Source organism: Carlito syrichta, unplaced genomic scaffold, assembly GCF_000164805.1.
Source record: "Carlito syrichta isolate Samal-C Ts95f unplaced genomic scaffold, Tarsius_syrichta-2.0.1 Scaffold314112, whole genome shotgun sequence".
Taxonomy (NCBI): domain Eukaryota; kingdom Metazoa; phylum Chordata; class Mammalia; order Primates; family Tarsiidae; genus Carlito; species Carlito syrichta.
Genome location: NW_007258208.1, coordinates 690,595 through 709,085, shown reverse-complemented (window position 1 = coordinate 709,085; position 18,491 = coordinate 690,595).

Sequence of the window (18,491 nt, the reverse complement as noted above, 5' to 3'; positions counted from 1 at the left end):
TCTGTCTGGGAATGGGGAAACACCCCATATCAACAGGGTGCGTGAATGAAACGCAATTGTATACCTAACCCTTAACTGTACCCCACAACTTCATAATAAAAAATAAATAAATAATTTAAAAAAATTAAATAGATAAAATTATTTCTCTTAATCATTCAGTGTAGAAGCAAAATAAGCAAAGATAGCATTAAACCTAATCTGAAGAAATTTTATGACATATTACTAATTCACATTAAGTATTTGTGAATCTGGTTTTCACCTATTATGTATGAGAGGACCCCTCAAAAACCGGGATTATCTTTTGGGCGATGGGCCCCCTGTAATGTAGGATTTCCCCTGCTAGGTAAGTGCTCCAGGAACCCATCGGCATCTGTGTACCAGCTAGCATTGTTGTGAGAGGCTGGATTTGACTTCAGTGAATTTTTTTTTTTTTTTTGAGATTCTTTCAGTGTGTTTGCCCTTTTCATGATGGGTGATTTTCAAATGTACCTGCCCACACTGTGCTGTGTGTTCAGCAGTTTTGTTTTTTATCAAAAATATCATGACCCCATACCCCACCCTCCTTAGTCACCCAGTCTTGCCCCGAGCAACTTTTTTTTTGTTTCCTCAGATGAAAAAAGTCTTCAAAGGGAAACATTTTGCCCATGTGGAAGAGGTGAAAACAAAACATGACAGAAGCACTAAAAAATATTAAAATTGACAAGTTCAAAAACTGTTTTGAGCAGTGGAAAAAGCATCTCGTAGGTGTATTGGATCAAAAAGAGAATACTTTGAAGATGACTGAAGTTTAAGCATGTAAGAATAAATACATAATTTTTTATAAATAATTTCTTGTTTTGGGGGGTTCCCCCCTCATATATTTTTAAATTCTAGGATGTTGTTGATCATATTTCTCACCATCGCCTTAAGAGGTTTCAAGGAAAAGCAGAAATAATACTGTAGTTATTATGTAAGAGATTTTAAGACACATTCCTACTTCAGAAACTTAAAATGGTGAAGAGAGAAAAGGAATACATTATAAGACTGAGGAAATACAGTATATGGAGATCAAACACCTAGGTTTCGATCTTTTTGCCACTTACTGTCTGATTGCTGAGAAAGTCATACAAATTCTTTTCCTCTCAGGTTTTGCAAAGCTGAAATATAACCACACCTTGTTGTGGTAAGCAGACAACAGTGATGTAGAAATGTTAGTAATTATTCTTAAGGCCACATTTAAAAAAAAAAAATCCCCCTTCTTTCTTTTTTTTTTTAAATTAAAATTTGTTTTTATCACAATAGGATCAGGTTTCTTTTTACAGATTAAAACATGGTGATATGTTATATCAAGTGACAAGAAATCTAATTATGTTTCTCATTTTATCTTTCTCCTTAACTTTTGTTTACTTTCTTAATGTTTAGTGATTAGCAACCTTGACCTTTACATCACACCTATTTCCTGTGTGTGAATTTGTAGCAGTGGAAATGATAGGTTTGCCAGCTTCTACCAGAGGTGTTATCTTAGTCCAAGGTGGTGATAGAATTCAAGAACAAAAAGCAATTTCTTTAAGTCCTCAAATTAAGAGACTTGCTTTATTTTTTCATATTATAAGTCAATAGGTGATTGAGTAAATTGTGATCTCCTATATATAAAGTGCTTTAAATCTCAGCAAAAAAATCCAAGCAAACTTACCTGTTAAACAGCTATGGTAAAACTGGTCTATTATAAATTTATATAACAGTAAAAACTGTGAACAGTATTATGTTTTCTTAGAGGTTCTGAGGAAAAGTACAAAAAAGAGTTTATCTTTTTTATTCCTGGTCACCCACATCTTAATATATAATTTTATGTGTGTATGATTATAATCTGAAAAAATTTCAGTGAAATATTTGTCATTGTCCCTTTCAACAGGTATACATGCTCAGGACAGTGATAAAAATAAGTAGATTTTACTTTTTCCTCACACATTTGGCTTTTGTAAGACAAAGAATTTGTAGAATCTAAAAATCTAAAAAAAAATTTAAAAGTCTAAAAAAGTTAAATTTCTAGAAGCAGAGAGTAGAATGGAGTTGCCAGGGAATAGAATTTGGGGCAGGAATAATGGGAAAAGTTGTATAAAATTTATGCACAGTGAATAAGTTCTGAAGATCTAATGTACAGCATGGTAACTGTAGTTGAGCATACTGTATTGTATACTTGAAATTTGCTAAAAGAGTAGATTTTAATTGTTCTTACCACACACAAAAAAACCCAGCTAACTGTGAGGTGATGGACATGTTAATTAGCTTGATAATTTTATAATGCATACATATATCAAAGTATCACATTGTATACCTTAAATATATACAATTTTAATTTGCCAGCTATACATCAGTAAAACTGGACTTTTTCCAAAAATTTAAAAATTCTTGAAAAAGAATTTTGGTATATCATTTGTGTGTTTAAAAACTGGTTCTAATTATGTCACTGTCAGCAAATCTTGAAGTCAGCAAAATGAGGGAAAGCCCAGGTGTCTACCATCTCCTGTTCTCTTCATGAATTTATGTCACATTATTAAGGCATAGGACTTAATTTGTTAATACTAGTCACCTTAGTTTGTTTTGTGCTACTGTAACAAAATACTTGAGACTGAATAGTTTATAATGAACAGAAATTTATTGACTCATGATTCTGAAGGCTGGAAAGTCCAAGATTAAGAGACCAGTATCTGGCGAGGGCCTTTTGGCTAGTGGAAGGATAAGAAAGAGTGAGAGAGAAAAAGGGGCTGAATTCCCTTTTATAATGAATTCATTTGTACAGTAACTGACCCACTTCCATGATAACTACATAATCTATTTCCTGTGCTCTCATGGCCTAATCATCTCTCTTTGGGCCCTACTGCCCAAATACTGTTGCATTGGGGATCAAATTTCCAATACATGAACTTTAGGGAACACATTCAAAGCATAGCACCAGTATAGCTCATCTGTAAGCAGGATGTTTTCATTTATAGTATTTAACTTCATACTATTTAGAGAATGTATGTGGTTCAGAAAACAATAGCTAACTACTCATTAAGAACAGATTATTCAGGCATCATATTATTCTGATCTCTATAACCACAGAAACTGAAAATTGAAAGAAAGGAATCCTGGAAAATAAAAAGCCAACAAAAAGGGAGCCCAGATTGTGCATCCAAACTCTGCTCAAGTCTCTGCTTGACTCAAACTATGCCTGAGTGAAGCAGCCTCCAAGCAACCCAGCTTAGACTAAAACTACTGACCTGAGATTTCAACAGCCGCCTAGCACAAAGCAGACAGAATTTGGAATTTGAGCACTGCTATGTTCTGATTGTCTGTGCCCCCTCCAGATTCCTATGTTGAATGCAAGGTGGTGGTATCAGAAGGTGGAGCCCTTGGGAGGTGATTAGCTGGGTACAGTGGCTCTGCCCTCTTGAACAGTATTAGTGTTGTTATAAAACAGGCCCCAGAGAGTTACCTTGTGCCTTCCACTAGGAGTATGGAGTGAGAAAGTACTATCCATGGACCAGGCAGGAAACAGACCCTCACTAGACAGTGAATCTGCCAGCACCTTGATTTTGAAATGCCCAACCTCAGAACTGTGAGAAATAAGTTTCTATTGTTTATAAGCTATCCAGTTTATGGCATTTTGTTGTAGTTTGTAGTAGCCCCAACAGACTAAGTGCCAAGTTCGCTGTCTGCTTAAACAAGAAGATCAACACTCTTCCAAAACATAAAAGAATCCAGAGTCTCTACAACTTATCATTCACACTGTCCAGGATATGATTCAGAATTACCAGACATATCAAAAAACAGGAAAATATGGCACATACGTAAGAGAACAGGCAACAAGGTCTAAACTCCAAATGCTGGAATTAGCAGACAGAGTTTTTAAAGCAACTTTTTATGCCTAAGAACATATAAAGAAAATATGCTCATAACAAATGAACAAACAGGAAATCTCAAGAGGGAAAAGGACTACCAGTTCCTGTGGTTTTCCTGAACCTTGTGTTTTGGTTCTTCAAACCAAAGACTATAGTTTCATTCTGAGTTTTAGACACTTCACACACTGGGTCCTGACCTCCATTACGAGCTTTTCAAAAGCTAAAATAAAACGTCTTGTCTTTCTGCACTAAACTAAAATTCAGAACATTCACCTTGACTGATCCTCAAAGAAGGAGCTAGAAGACATCTAGGAACATTTTCACTGGAAGGATGGGGGAGACAGAAAGAGAGCTTGGAAGGAGAGGGAGAAAAAGAGATTGTGTCTTGATTCCCTGGCCCATTAAGACCATTACAAAGAGGGCCTTTGGTCAACTGAAGACAGAAAATGTTGATTCATCTTTATGAAGGAAGTGACATTACTCTAGTGTGGATTTGATGTGTGCTCATCCTTCTTTTGGAATGTTGAGTTCTACTTTGCAAGATACGTGTTGAGGTCTGATATGATTTGTAACAATATAGACACATTTAGACAGGGATTGTGGTACTATGGCTCCTTGAAGGTGCTTGGTAGGGAATGAGGAATAAAAAAAGGGGGGGGGAGCCTAGCAGGGGGTTTCAGGTCAGTTCTCTAAGGCTATTTTGTTTTCTGTATTGACTTTTACTTATTTATTTTTTGAGTTGGGTATCTCACTCTGTTACTCTGACTGGAGTACAGTGGCACAATCACAGCTTTGACCTCCTGAGCTCTGGCAAACCTTCTTCCTCAACCTCCCAAGTAGTTGGGACTACAGGCATGGGACCACACCCAGCTAATGTTTAAATTTTTTTGTAGAGATAAGGTCTCTGGATCTTGGCCTTTGGTCTCAAACTTCTGGGTTCAGTCCTCCCACCTCAGCCTACCAAAGTGTTAGGGTTACAGGTGTAAGCCACTGCACTTGGCCTGTGTTGGGATCTTAGATCACATTTTATTTTTAAAAGGTTCTATGGCTTAAAGGGCTTGAAAAGTGTTGGTCTAGTCAACCCTCTTTTTTAACGGTAAGAAAATTGGGATTTGGTAAAGTAAAAAGAAATTTCTTATTGTCAGTATTAGAACCCAAGTTTTCTGACTGCTAATATATCAGCTATACCAAGCTTGTAAGTTTTTTCAGTCAACATTTAATTCTACGTCATTTTCCTAAATAGTCTATTGGGGGTAATGTGAGAGCCCTAGGAATGTTTGAAGGAGTCATTTGAAGTGATTGGATTTTACATAGAGCTCTACTGATACAGTAAAGATTATGTTATTGGAACTAATGAGAAAATGTGATCTGTTGGAAGCAAAGACTAGTTGCTAGATGCTGGAGAAACTAACAGAGTGAACTGAGGATTTCTCTTGATGAGTTATTTTAGCTAAATGACAGAGAAATACAATTTAGCAGAATGTGTTTATTGCCGTACCTGGGTCTCCTCAGATTATCCTGTTAGCAACCAACAACTTCATTTTCTTGATCACTGGATCTTAGCCTTTGCAAGGAGGAAGGAATACTATCTTGTAGGAAAAATGTTTTCCTTTGTTTTTTCTTTCTTTTTAAGATTGAAAATATAGTTTATTTAAAAAGTAAGTTGGAGAGAGGAGATTCACCTCCCCAAGGTAGAGGAGGGGGCCAAAGCTTAGGAAACATGGCAGCCATAGCTCAAAGAGCCACGTGGCTGGACCAGAGTTTAGCAAAGCAATGGCCATTTTTTTCCTTCTGATATACACTTTTCAGTTGTTCCCCTATTATGCAGGACTGTATGGAAATTCACAATAATTGTTTTGTCTTTCCAAAACCTGATTACATCTTACTATTTTTTGCATTTGTATTTTCATAGCATCTTTATTCTATATTAAAATTCCTGTCCTTTAGCAAAATGCATATTTCTAAACTAAATCTTGCTAATTAAGAGTGCTTGAAAAATTGACCTGAAGAAGGGAATTGATAGACTATAGGAAAGCAGTCAGGTCAAGTTTAATAGATAAGATTGTTGAAAGATGTAAAGGAGATAGTATATACTAAAGTGTCTGCTACACAGTGTGGAGTGCCATGAGTATTCATTGAATTACAGCCTGACAGTTGGTGTCTTCTTTCCTTATCTGCATGCAAGGATAATAATAAACTCATTTCATGGAATTGTGAGGATTTAAATGAGAACATGCACATAAAGTTCTTAGAACAGTGCCTAGCATGATGTAAGTACTCAGGATCTGTTAACCCTTATTATTGTTACTCTTTCAGCTTCCTGCTGTGACCTCCACTTTGAGATAACACCCACAAAAATATTTTTTCTTTACTTTAAAATTATCTTATTTAGCAACATTTCAAAAAGTTGGGGAAGCAAGGTATAAGAAAAAGGTATACAACTATTATTAGTAAAACTTTTTTTGCTATATAGTCTTAAATATACTTAATATGCATTTGTATAGACTTTGTTTTTTAGAAAAGCTTCAGGTTTCTAACAAATTGAATAAAAGATAGATATTTCTTATATATGTCCTGTCCCCACATACTTGTATGCATAGACCATGCCACTATCAATATTACCCACCATAGTAGTACATTTGTTACAATTCATGAACCCACATTGACACATCATTATTACCCCAAATCAATAGTTTATATAGGGTTTATTTTTGGTGTTGTACATTCTTTGTTTTTTTGCATAACTAAGATATAGCATTTATATTTTATATGTGTGTGTGTATATATATATATATATATAGAGAGAGAGAGAGAGAGAGAGAGAGAGCATTTATTCATTTAACAATATAGCATATGTATTTTTCTATGGTGTGTTCATACATAGTCTTCATAATTGTAGTTTTAAAAAAATAAACCTGCTATGCAAGTTTTGCTCCCAAGATAAAGTCTGTTACAGAGAGGTAGTTTAATAAAGGAAAACTGTACTTTGAGTTATATGTTATTTCACTTTTTGACTTGTAACCTCTCTGCCTCAACTTTTCCTCCTAAACAGCAAGGCTAACTAAGGACTGTTGTCTTTAGAACTATTTGCAAACTTCAAAGTGCATAGAAGACCAGTGTGGTGGCTCATATCTGTAATCTCAGCACTTTGGAGACTGAGGTGGGAGGATTGCTTGAGCCAGTAAGTTTGAGACCAACCTGAGACCTCATTTCCACACACACATACACACACACACACACACACACACAATTAGCTTGGTGTGTTGGCACACACCTGTAATCCCAGGTACTCAGGTACTCAGAAGGCTGAGGTGGAAGAATCACCTGAGCCCAGGAGGTTGAGACAGAAATAAGCCGTGATCATGCCACTGTACTCCAACCTGGGCAATAGAGTGAGACTCCTACTCAAAAATAAAACAAAGTGCCTAGAATTGTAGGATGTTATTAATATTGTGGAAATATTAGTGACTTCTAGGCTTTTTACCTATAGCGCTTGCATCTTGAGGCCATCAGTTAGTTCCTATACTTGTTTTAGAGGAAAAGTTTTCACTGATAGAAAGCAGAGGACACTTTATCTAAGAAAAATGATCAGGAGACGTAAGTTTCATTTGTGAGACTATAGGAATTTAAGTAGATTGTTGTAGAAGTTCATTAAAGGCTAAGATTGCATGCAGCCAATGCCGGGATTTGTAATTAAAGTAGAAATACTTGAGTAATGTAACATTGATATATTTAATGTAGTATTCCCAAAGGGGGCCTGTGGCTAGAGCCATAAGGAAAACAAAACATAGAGCTATCTGGATTTCCAGGAACTTTGGTTATGGCTACTGAAGTGTCTTATTTCAACACTTTTTGTTGTTATTGTTACTGCCAGAGCTGTTCCCCTCTAGGGCAGTGGCTTACACTCAGTCATGTATATGTTTTGAATTAGTAAATGAAATTGTCAACAGTTTATAGTTCAGTGTCTTGTTTCTTCTAAATACTTTGTATTTACTTTCCTTTCAGTTGTGTTTGAATCACAGTAAACCTGTACTTAAAGCACATTCAAGATTTTACGTTAGTTTTTATCTCTACAATTTTAAGGACTCATTTAATTGATCCCATCTCTGCAGAATAACTGAGAAAGAATCTTTTGTACATTTTGTCAAGACTATACTACTGTGTTAACTGACCAAATGAGTTTATCAGCAACTTATTCTATAATGTTTTATTATTTCAAATTTTATCTTTAATGTAACTTCCTACACTGCTTAAGTTAGTGCCAAATAATTGTCAGTGTTCAGAAAATACTTATTGATTAAATTATAAAAATTGGAAACTGGTGACATCCTGTCATTTGGTCTTTTTATTGCTCTGTGCAATGAGTCTTTTAGAGGTGGATTTAAAGGAGCTATTTTTCTTGTCAAAGTAATACAAACTCAGATTATTCTCTAGTTTACTAAGGAGAAGTATCCTGTTCCACTAATAATCGGTTTTTCTTCTTAACCTGTTTTCAGGTTTTTTTTTCCTTAAAGCATGAACTACAGTACTGTGGAATATACATATTGAAGTATGTTGTGGTAAACATATTTTAAATGAGTTCTTAAAGTTGTGTTCTTCATATTAGATTGATGCATAAGTTCATAGCATTTGTTTTTGGCATGGCAACATTGCAGTATTAGGAGTTTGTTTATCATTTGTCATTTGGAGTGATAATGTTGTGCTTGTGAGTATATCCTGCAGTTTGCAGATTTGAAGAAAGTTAGTAGTATTTGTGAACTAAAGAAGAAGGAATGTCAGCCGGGCTCGGTGGCTCAGCCTGTAATCCCAGCGCTTTGGGAGGCTGAGGCGAGTGGATTGCCTGAGCCTGCGGGTTCGAGACCCGCCTGGGCAACTTGGCGAGACCTCATCTCTACGATGAATCAAAAATTAGCCGGGTGTGGTAGCACACGCCTGGAGTTCCAGCTTCTTGGAAGGCTGAGGCGGAAGGATCGCTGGAGCCCAGCAGGTGTAGGCTGTGGTGGCTGGGAGCATGCCACTGTACTACAGTCTGGGCGATGGAGTGAGACTCCAGCTCAAAAAAAAAAAAAAAAAAGAAGAAGGAATGTCAAGTGGAAAAAAGTGACAGTGGAGGCAGCTCAAGACATTGGTGCTGTGTATGGGGAGAATGCCATTGGGGAAAGCAAGGCAAGAAAATGGTTTTGTCATTTCAAAATGGGCTGCTTTGACCTGAGTGATCCTCCACGTTCAGGAAGATCATCAGGCTTTGCTGAAGACCATTTAAACGTTTTAATTCATGATAGTTCCTGTCAGCCAACCCAAGAACTGGAAAATGTGATGAACTGTGACCAGTTAACCATCATGCAGCATTTGCTGTCCAAGGGCAAGCGAAAAACACTATAAACTTACGCATTCACCCAATATTTAAACATTCCATTATACTCTGACTGTGTTACCTCAGAAATATATACATTCCTATCTGTAACAGTTGTCATTCTTCGTGATGAAGAACTGAGGGAGTGAATGCTTCTACAGAAGCCTGAGTAAGGATATTCTTATAGTGCATTATGTTCAAAAGGCACTCAGTAACTTCTGAATGAATAGTCCAGAGCATACATACTTGTCTTCCACAAGGTAGTGTTTGTTTTGAAAACTAGAACTTTAACATAGAAAGTCCGGTGTAAGAGAACCCACTAGACTAAGAATCCAGATCCATGAGTTTAAATGCTAACTCTGCTCTTAATCTAGTTTTGTGATTTTAGACGAGCCATTATACGTTTCTAAGCTTTAGTTTCCTCAGATACAAAGTGAAGGACTTGCGTAAGAATAGTCAGGTGATGTCTAAGGCATTTTCCTCTTTTAAAATGCTGTACAAACTTTTAACAACTGGCCTTTACTTAACCTTTATACATTCAAAAACCCTCTCTCATCCCTCTCTAAAGTGTACCAGTTGATCCCTATATCACACTATCCATCCTGAGTGCCCTTTAGGACGCCTACACGAGTCTGCTTCCACCAGTTGAGACCTTGCCTTCTGAGAGTACATTGTGTTTATCCCAAACCTGTTTATGCTGGTTTTACTTGTTATTGTGCTTATGTAATCTAATTAAATGTTTTACTAACCAATGGTATCTGAAATATAGTTGTTTTAAGGGTGAAGAGAGGTTGTTTAGTGGGTACAAAAATAAAGTTAGAGGCCAGATGTAGTGGCATACGCCTGTAATTCCAGCTATTCAGGAGATTGAGGTAGAAGAATTGCCTGAACACAGGAGGTCGAGGATGTGGTAAGCCATGATCATGCCACTGCACTCCAGTGCACTCTGGGCAACAGAGTGAAACCCCCAACTCAAAAAAACCAAAACAAAACAGTTAAATGGAAGGAATAAGTTCTAGAGTTCAACATCACAACAAGGTGACTAGAGTTCATAAGAATATATTGTAGATTTTAAAATAGCAAGAAGAAATTTAGAATATTTCCAAGACAAAGAAATGGCAAATGCTTGAGGAGGGGAAGGATATTCCAGTTACCGTAATTTGGTCGTTACACTTGTATGCATGTATTAAAGTATTACATGTACCCTATAGATATGTACAACTATTATATATTAATTCTTAAAAGCTGTTCTTATGAGAAGTAAATACGTTTTGAAAAACGGAATAAAGGTGAGTTTCTAAAAAGATACTGTTGCATTAGATATAGGTGAGACAACTGAAAAAAATGGAGGGCTGCTGAAAATTTAGGATTCCGGACTCAGATGGCTTTGTGAGTCTCTAATTTCTTTCACCACTTTAAAGAAATGGAAACTGAAAATTGTAGACTGTACAGTAATGACTAAATCCAACCACAAGACCCATAGTCAAAAAAAAGGCCCTTCCGCAAGAAATAGCTAAGTGTACTTTATACAACCTGTAATCCCAAATATAGGACTTGAGATCAATAAAGAGGCCACATTTTTAGCTATTTTATCAACAAGGTGAGATCTGTTTCATTTTGTTTTGCCGTATTTCTAGATACAAGTTTTTAGTAATCTGAGCATAAGGATAAGCATTGGACAGCATTATACGCTTCATGTTAAAAATAAAAGATGATCTCTTTTTATGATTCTCCTTTTGAAAATAAGTCAGTTTCCTTGATTAATATCTCAGGGTCCCATCAGGTAAAGAGTGTTTTATTGTTCTGTGATCTTTATTACATTGTAGGCCTTTTTAAGAACAACAGAGTAGGCTGGGCTTGGTGGCTCAACCTGTAATCCCAACACTTTGGGAGACTGAGGCAAGTGGATTGCCTGAGTCTGCAGGTTTGATATCAGCCTGGGCAACTCGGTGAGACCTTGTCTCTACAATAAATCAAAAGTTAACCAGGCGTAGTAGCATGTGCCTGTAGTTCCGGCTACTTGGAAGACTAAGGTGGAAGAATCACCTGAGCCTAGCAGGTCAACACTGGGGTGATGAGGGCATACACCAGCCTGGGTGACAGAGTGAGACTCCAATTCAAAAAAAACAACAACAAAAAAAGCAGAGTGATAATCATCTTTTTGCAGGTCATAATGGCACTTTAATTTGTATGAATGAATTTTCTTCACCTGAGATCTACATAAAACACGTCTTCTGTATATCTCATATTAAAACCCAAATCTTACTATGTTTTCTTCACAGAACATTCAGAAGATTCTCGGTCTTGCCCCTTCACGAGCTGCTACCAAGCAGGCAGGCGGATTTCTTGGCCCTCCACCTCCTTCTGGGAAGTTCTCTTAAACTCAAGCGGACACTTTAATTCCTGTCATTCTTTTAGAAACTCACATCAGACTGGCAACTCTTTTGTAACAAGAACCATAGGCAGCCTTAGCACTTGGGCTACTTCCTAGTTTTTAGTTATTTCTAGTCCTTTTGGATATAATTATTAATAGAATGAGAATGGCACCCAACAAATATTATACTGCTTTCAGTTATAGATGAATTTTTTAAATAAGTGGGTTGATTGCTTAAGTTCAGGTGATGTTTATGTCATGGGATGCAAACAGCATCCTCGTTTCATTTACATAAATGTTTTCTGTGGGACTGACTCTTGTGACTGCATATGGACCATGGAAGTTGGCTCTCTGTGAGCATTTAGAGATCTTGAAGAAAAATTTAATTTGTATTACTCTTAATTGGAACTATTTGTTGTGTTGTTTTTTTCAAGCCAAATATAGGACTTGAGATCAATAAAGAGGCCACATTTTTAGCTATTTTATCAACAAGGTGAGATCTGTTTCATTTTGTTTTGCCGTATTTCTAGATACAAGTTTTTAGTAATCTGAGCATAAGGATAAGCATTGGACAGGAAGGGCTAAAAAAAAAAAGTTTTTAATGTACTACACTTTTTGCCATACTTGCCTCATACCCTCAACACAGAGAATTGTCCCAGTGTAGGAAGTGGAAAGTAAGAGTGGAATGGAAATTGATGACTAACGTGAGTTTAAAAATGAGGGTCCTCAACAGTTCCCCTCATGCCCTGTTACAGTCCCCTGGGTTCTTGTGAGAACATTCCTAGATCTCCTTTGGAGACGAGGCTATGATTCATATGGTCAATCTTGCAGAACTTTAATGGACTTCAGTTTCTGCCATGCTCCATCATATAGGAGGACATTTATACGATGATGTGTCCCCATACTTCTTGGAATTAGGAGTCCTGTGTGGAATAATAACAATCAATAAATATGTACATTCATCAATAGTCTCCTTAGATTGAGTATTCTATCAATGAGAAAAAAACACATGATTTGCAATGTACTAGCTATTAAACCAACTGTAAACTTCTCATCTGCACCATAAAGTCCAGAAGACAATGGGAAAATATCTTCAAAGTGCTGAAGAAAATAAAAGTATCAACTTAGAATTTTATGTACAGCTAAACCATAAAATTGGGGACAAGGTAGAGACATTTTCAGTAATACAAAACTAAGATAATTGAATTATTAAAGGGTATATTTCAGGTACAGAAAAGATCCATCCAATGGGAAGATATGGAATAAAAGAAACAATGTTTGACACAGAAATTTATAAAATACATAGATAAATGTAAGTGTGTTATGGATGATCTAATTTAAGGATTATTTTAAGACAACCCTATAAGGTAATTACTGTTTGTACCCTCATTTAACTGGAGCAGGAGAGTTTATGTAACTTGCCCAACATCACATAGCTATTGACTGGCACAGTCAGGATTTGAACCCCAAGTAGGTAAAGCTAGATGAACCAGGCTGTCCAGCTCTGTCTTACAGCCTCCCCACAGGTATGTGGTGATTGTCTTCCCATCACCTGCCGGTACCTCCTCAGTGAGTGTGTGAGCTTCCTGGAGTTGGACTTTGTCTTTTTTCTTCTTCTTTTCACAAAGTAGTCAACATGGATGGGAAGCTTGAAGCTGGTGCTTTCTAATCAGATTTCTTAGCGACCAGGTTTTTGCAAACAAATTATGTTTCCATTGTAAGGAGTAAATGAGAGGGAGAAGTTAAGGAGAGAGAGCATCTATTCACCTTATTCTTAAAAGCTCAATAACTGCTGGATGCGGTGGCTCAAATTTGTAATCCCAGCACTTTGGGAGGCCAAGGCAAGAGGTTTGTTTGCCTGAGCCCAGGGGTTTGAGACCAGCCTGGACAACTTGGTGAGATCTTGTCTCTACAATATATAAAAAAATTAGTCGGGCGTGGTATCATGTGCCTATAGTTCCGGCTACTTGACTGAGGTGGAGGGATCGCCTAAGCCCACCAGGTTGAGGCTGGGGTGGCAGTGAGCGTGCCACTGCACTCCAGACAGGGCAACAGAGCGAGGCTTTGACTCAAAAAAAAAAAAAAAGTGCAATAATGAGGATGTAATACTGAAGAAATAAAGCTATCACATCACAAGGATCTGATTTCAGGAGTTCTTAAGAATTGCTGCAGCTTCACAATCAGTTTTTTAAATTCCTTGTCCTGACTAGTCATTTGGATGGCACGCTAGATCCAGAACATCACTGAATCATTGGAGATGACAGTTCAAGCCAGAGCAGCCTCTGAACATCTCTCAAAATACATGATTTGGCTAGTTTTCCTATGTAGGAGATCATCCCTTATCTAAGGAGAAAAAAAATTAGCCATTGATATTTGTATTAAGTTACTCAATTCACACTCAAGATATGCCAGAGTTAGTTAACCTTTAAAAATGCAGATAGGCCGGGCTCAGTGCCTCAGCCTGTAATCTCACGCGCCTTGGGAGGCCGAGGTGAGTGAATTGCCTGAGCCCGCGGGTTCGAGACTCACCTGGGCAACTTGGCGAGACCTCATCTCTACAATAAATTAAAAAATTTGCCGGGCGTGGTAGCGCGCGCCTGCAGTTCCAGCTACTTGGAAGGCTGAGGCGGAAGGATCACTGTAGCCCAGCAAGTCAAGGCTGCAGTGGCCGGGAATGTGCCACTGCCCTCCAGCCTGGGCGACAGAGTGAGACTTCAACTCAAAAAAGAAAAATGCAGACAAACCTGAGTTTATTAACAGATTGCATTTCAGAAGCTAAGCTAGCTTGAAAATTGGCAAGCAAATGTGTGTAGCTATTCAGATGACCTTAACCAGACTGTTCCCTCCTCTCCTAGGTAAGTCATCCTCGTCGACAGGGTCAGTGACTTAACATGACATCAGAGGATTGACAGAACATCCAGAGCAAAAGCAAATTTATTTTGCCACATACTAGTCATATAATAGATTTGTTTTCAAAATATTTTCACTTAACATGGTGTATTTCAATACTGCCCTTCAAGTAAAAGTGCCAAATGCTTTCTCCTTTTTTTGGATTAATTCTGCTCAAGTTACAATCTCCTGTTTTAATTTACCCTTGTTTGAATTATAAAAAGGGGGAAAAAAACCTTTTAGAATTGAAAAACCTCAACAATGTACTAAATTTAAAAAATAAAATAAATATCCAGGTACCTGTCATCCGGCTTCAACAATGAACTCCTGGCCAGTTTGTGCCATCTGTATCTCTACCCGCTTCTACCCTTACTATATTATTTTGAAGTAAATCCCAGGTATCCTATAATTTTGCAGATATTTCAGAGCTTTAAGAATATGAATAATCTCAATACCATTTTCACACCTAAGAAAATGACAATTGTTCCTTGATATTGTACGTTCTCTATAGATGTCAAAATTTTTTAGTTTTTTGCAATAAGGAGCCCAACAATGTACCCATGTTGCAATTGGTTGATGGTGCATCCTAAACTCTTCTAATCTATTGTTGTGGTCCTCAAACTAGAGTGCATCAAAATCACTTGAAGGGTCTGTTAAAATACAAATTGTCCTGACATGGTGGCTCATGTCTGTGATCCCAGCTACTTGGGAGGCTGAGGTGGGAGGATTGTTTGAGACCAGGAGTTCAAATTCAAGACCAGCCTGGGCAACATAGTAATACCCCATCTCTAAACAAAACTCTACAAACTGCTGGGCCCCACTGCAGTTGCAGTTACTGATTCTGTCAGCCTGCTGGGGAGCCTGAGTATTTACATCTGCAATGAATTCCCCGGTGATGTTGATACTGTTGTTTTGGAGTCCACTCACTTACTGGTTCCCTCCGTCTCTCTCTTTCCCTGTTAGTGTTTACTTGTTGAAGAAATTGTGTTGTTTACCCTATAAAAAACTAAGAGGTTTTTCTTAGTTTGAATTTTCCTGATTGGATGCCTATTTTACGTACTGTTGGTTTCTCTTTTTGTAATGTTAGCAACTTTCCCTCATTAAGGAATGAGGTATTAAAAATGATATTTTAAGCCAGGCTCAGTGGCTCAGCCTGTAATCCCGTGCCTTTGGGAGACTGAAGTGAGTGGATTGCCTGAGCCTGCGGGTTCGAGACCCGCCTGGGCAACTTGGCAAGACCTCATCTCTACAATAAGTCAAAAATGAGCTGGGCATGGTAGCGTGCGCCTGTAATTCCAGCTACTTGGAAGGCTGAGGAGGAAGAATTGCTGGAGCCCAGCAGGTCACTGTGTAGTACCCCAAAATCCTAAATCCAAGAGACCACCAAAGAGCCAGCTCCGATGCAAACACATGAGGGTCTTTTTATTCAGGTTCGAGTCTGGACTCCCATATGTAACCGACACAGCGGTACAGGAATGAGAGCCCTGACCCAGTGCAGCAAGCAGCTTATATACACAGTTACAAGGGAGGGGAAAGAACTTTAAGCTTGTTCACACATGATTGGATAGAATTGCATAAGCACGGTTACAGAGATACTGATTGGTTGGTTCGCGTTTGATTTTCGCAGGTGTGGGCTCAGCTGCCCATGATTGATTACTAACGGCTACACGGGCAGAGTGGAGTTAGTTAAGCCATCTAGAATTTTAGATAAGCTGCGGTTTACACAGTCACTGTGACTGTGCATAAATCAGCTTGGGCATACAAGCAGGTTTGAAATAACAGAGCCCACCGGAAGAGTGGCTTGCCCACCATAATTTAAACAGAGGAATGTTTGGAAAGGGCTTATCGTTTAAAATTCACATACTGCAAACATTTTGTAACTTTACAGCCACAGTCACTACCAGGCACCCGACATATGCCTGGTCTTGTGGGGTCCGAAGTAGGGATTTATAAAATACAGCAAACGTGAGGTAGGGGTTTATAAAATACAGTGAACGTGAGGTAGGAATTCATATAGTAAACGTTTCTTTCATAGCAAGTATAGTTCTTTTGAGTCCTTTGAGTCTCTCACACTGCACTCCAGTCTGGGCAATAGAGTGAGACTCCAACTCAAAAAAAAGAAAATGATATTTTAATTCTAATATTCCTTCATTTATTAGCTAATATACTTCTGTAGATAGAAACTTCTCATCTAATGTTTGGGGAAAAGTGGTGAAGTCTCTTAGGAAAGGCAGAAAAAATGCTTGATTCTCTGGTCTTCAAAATAATGAGTTTACTAACATTCTCCAATTAGTGTGTGTATCATTAGCAATTCATGGATTTAGACATACTTGATGTACTTTAATCCACTGAAATGATTACTCTTGTGGATGCTTAAATTTCCCCATTTTTAGCCAGTGAGAGTCTCTTTAATTTGGCTCCTGAAATTTGGCATGGTGACTTACGCCTGTAATCCCAGCACTTTGGGAGGCTGAGGTGAGAGGATTGCCTGAGCTCAAAGGTTTGAGATCAGCCTGGGCAACTTGACAAGACCTTGTGTCTACAATAAATAAAAAAATTAGCTAGGTGTGGTGGTGTGTACCTGTAGCTCCAGGTACTTGGAAGATTGAGGTGGAAGATCACCTAAGTTCAGCAGGTTGAGACTGCAGTGGTCACGAATGTACCACTGCACTCCAGCCTGGGTGACATAGTGAGACTCTGACTCAAAAAAAAAAAAAAAAATTGACTTCTGAGTCCATTTGCATGATCCTTATTAAGTGATGTTCCAGGCTCATCTTGTGTATTTCCTGCCTGACTTGAAAACAAGAATTTCTCCAAAGAGGCCTGGTTCCTTTTTACTGGGAATAGTATTTTGAGATTACAATCAGAGCACTAGGAATGTTCATGAGACTGGGTTGCAGCTTTCTAGGCCTTTCTGTGGACTAAAATAGGTAATATTTGTTGTTTTAGTATAAAATATATAATGAATTTAACTGATGCTCAGGGCTATAGAATGATTACTTAATTTCTTTGGTCTGTGTCTTCATTACCAAACCATGCTAAGAATTCCAGTTTTCAGTGCCAGGCATGATATAATTAGAATATCACATACTCATTAGCATAATCATACAATATACACCCAGATGTCTCAAAATATCACTATAAACATTACTACCAACAATACGACTACTGAAAATTGTTTTTTTGTTGTTGTTGACGGGGGTGAGGATTGTGTAATGTATATCCCACTGTGGCTTCATAGTCAAATTACTAAAGATTTCAAGTTATCTGAAATGGTGTTGGTTTTCTTTTTTGAGGTTATTGCCAACAGGACATGCATTTACGTTCATTTGTTTGATCTTATTTTCAACATTTGGAGATTGCTAGCCCATGAAAGGCTATTTAACCTACATAGAGATGGGCACCTAACCATCCATTATGACAACCCCACTCATAAATCCCATAATGTGTGGAAATCAGGTACAGATTATTATCAGAAACAATTTTATCTAATTTTAAGCCAATAACGGGGCTGGTAGGAATATTACCTGCAGTGACATGGCCCCTTATACTTCTCCACACTTGTTGGCTAAAGACGGGGAACCCAGTGGGAAGAGAAAACCACCTGAGGATGTCACCAGCACTGACTCATTCAGGTCCTCATCAATGTCTCCCTAGTTTCCCTACACTAGTCTCTCGTGTAGTCTTCAGTTCATCCTCCATCCTGCCGTGGCAATGATCTTTGTAAAATTTAAATCTGATTTGTTGCTCCTTTCAGGAAAGTTGCCCGATGACTCCCAGTCACCTTTAAGTAAATTTAAACTAGTTAGCCGGGCTCGGTGGCTCAGCCTGTAATCCCGCGCCTTTGGGAGGCTGAGGCGAGTGGATTGCCTGAGCCCGCGGGTTCGAGACCCGCCTGGGCAGCGAAACCTCATCTCTACAATAAATCAAAAAATCAGCCGGGCGTGGTAGAGCATGCCTGTAATTCCGGCTACTTGGAAGGCTGGGGCGGAAGGATCGCCGGAGCCCAGCA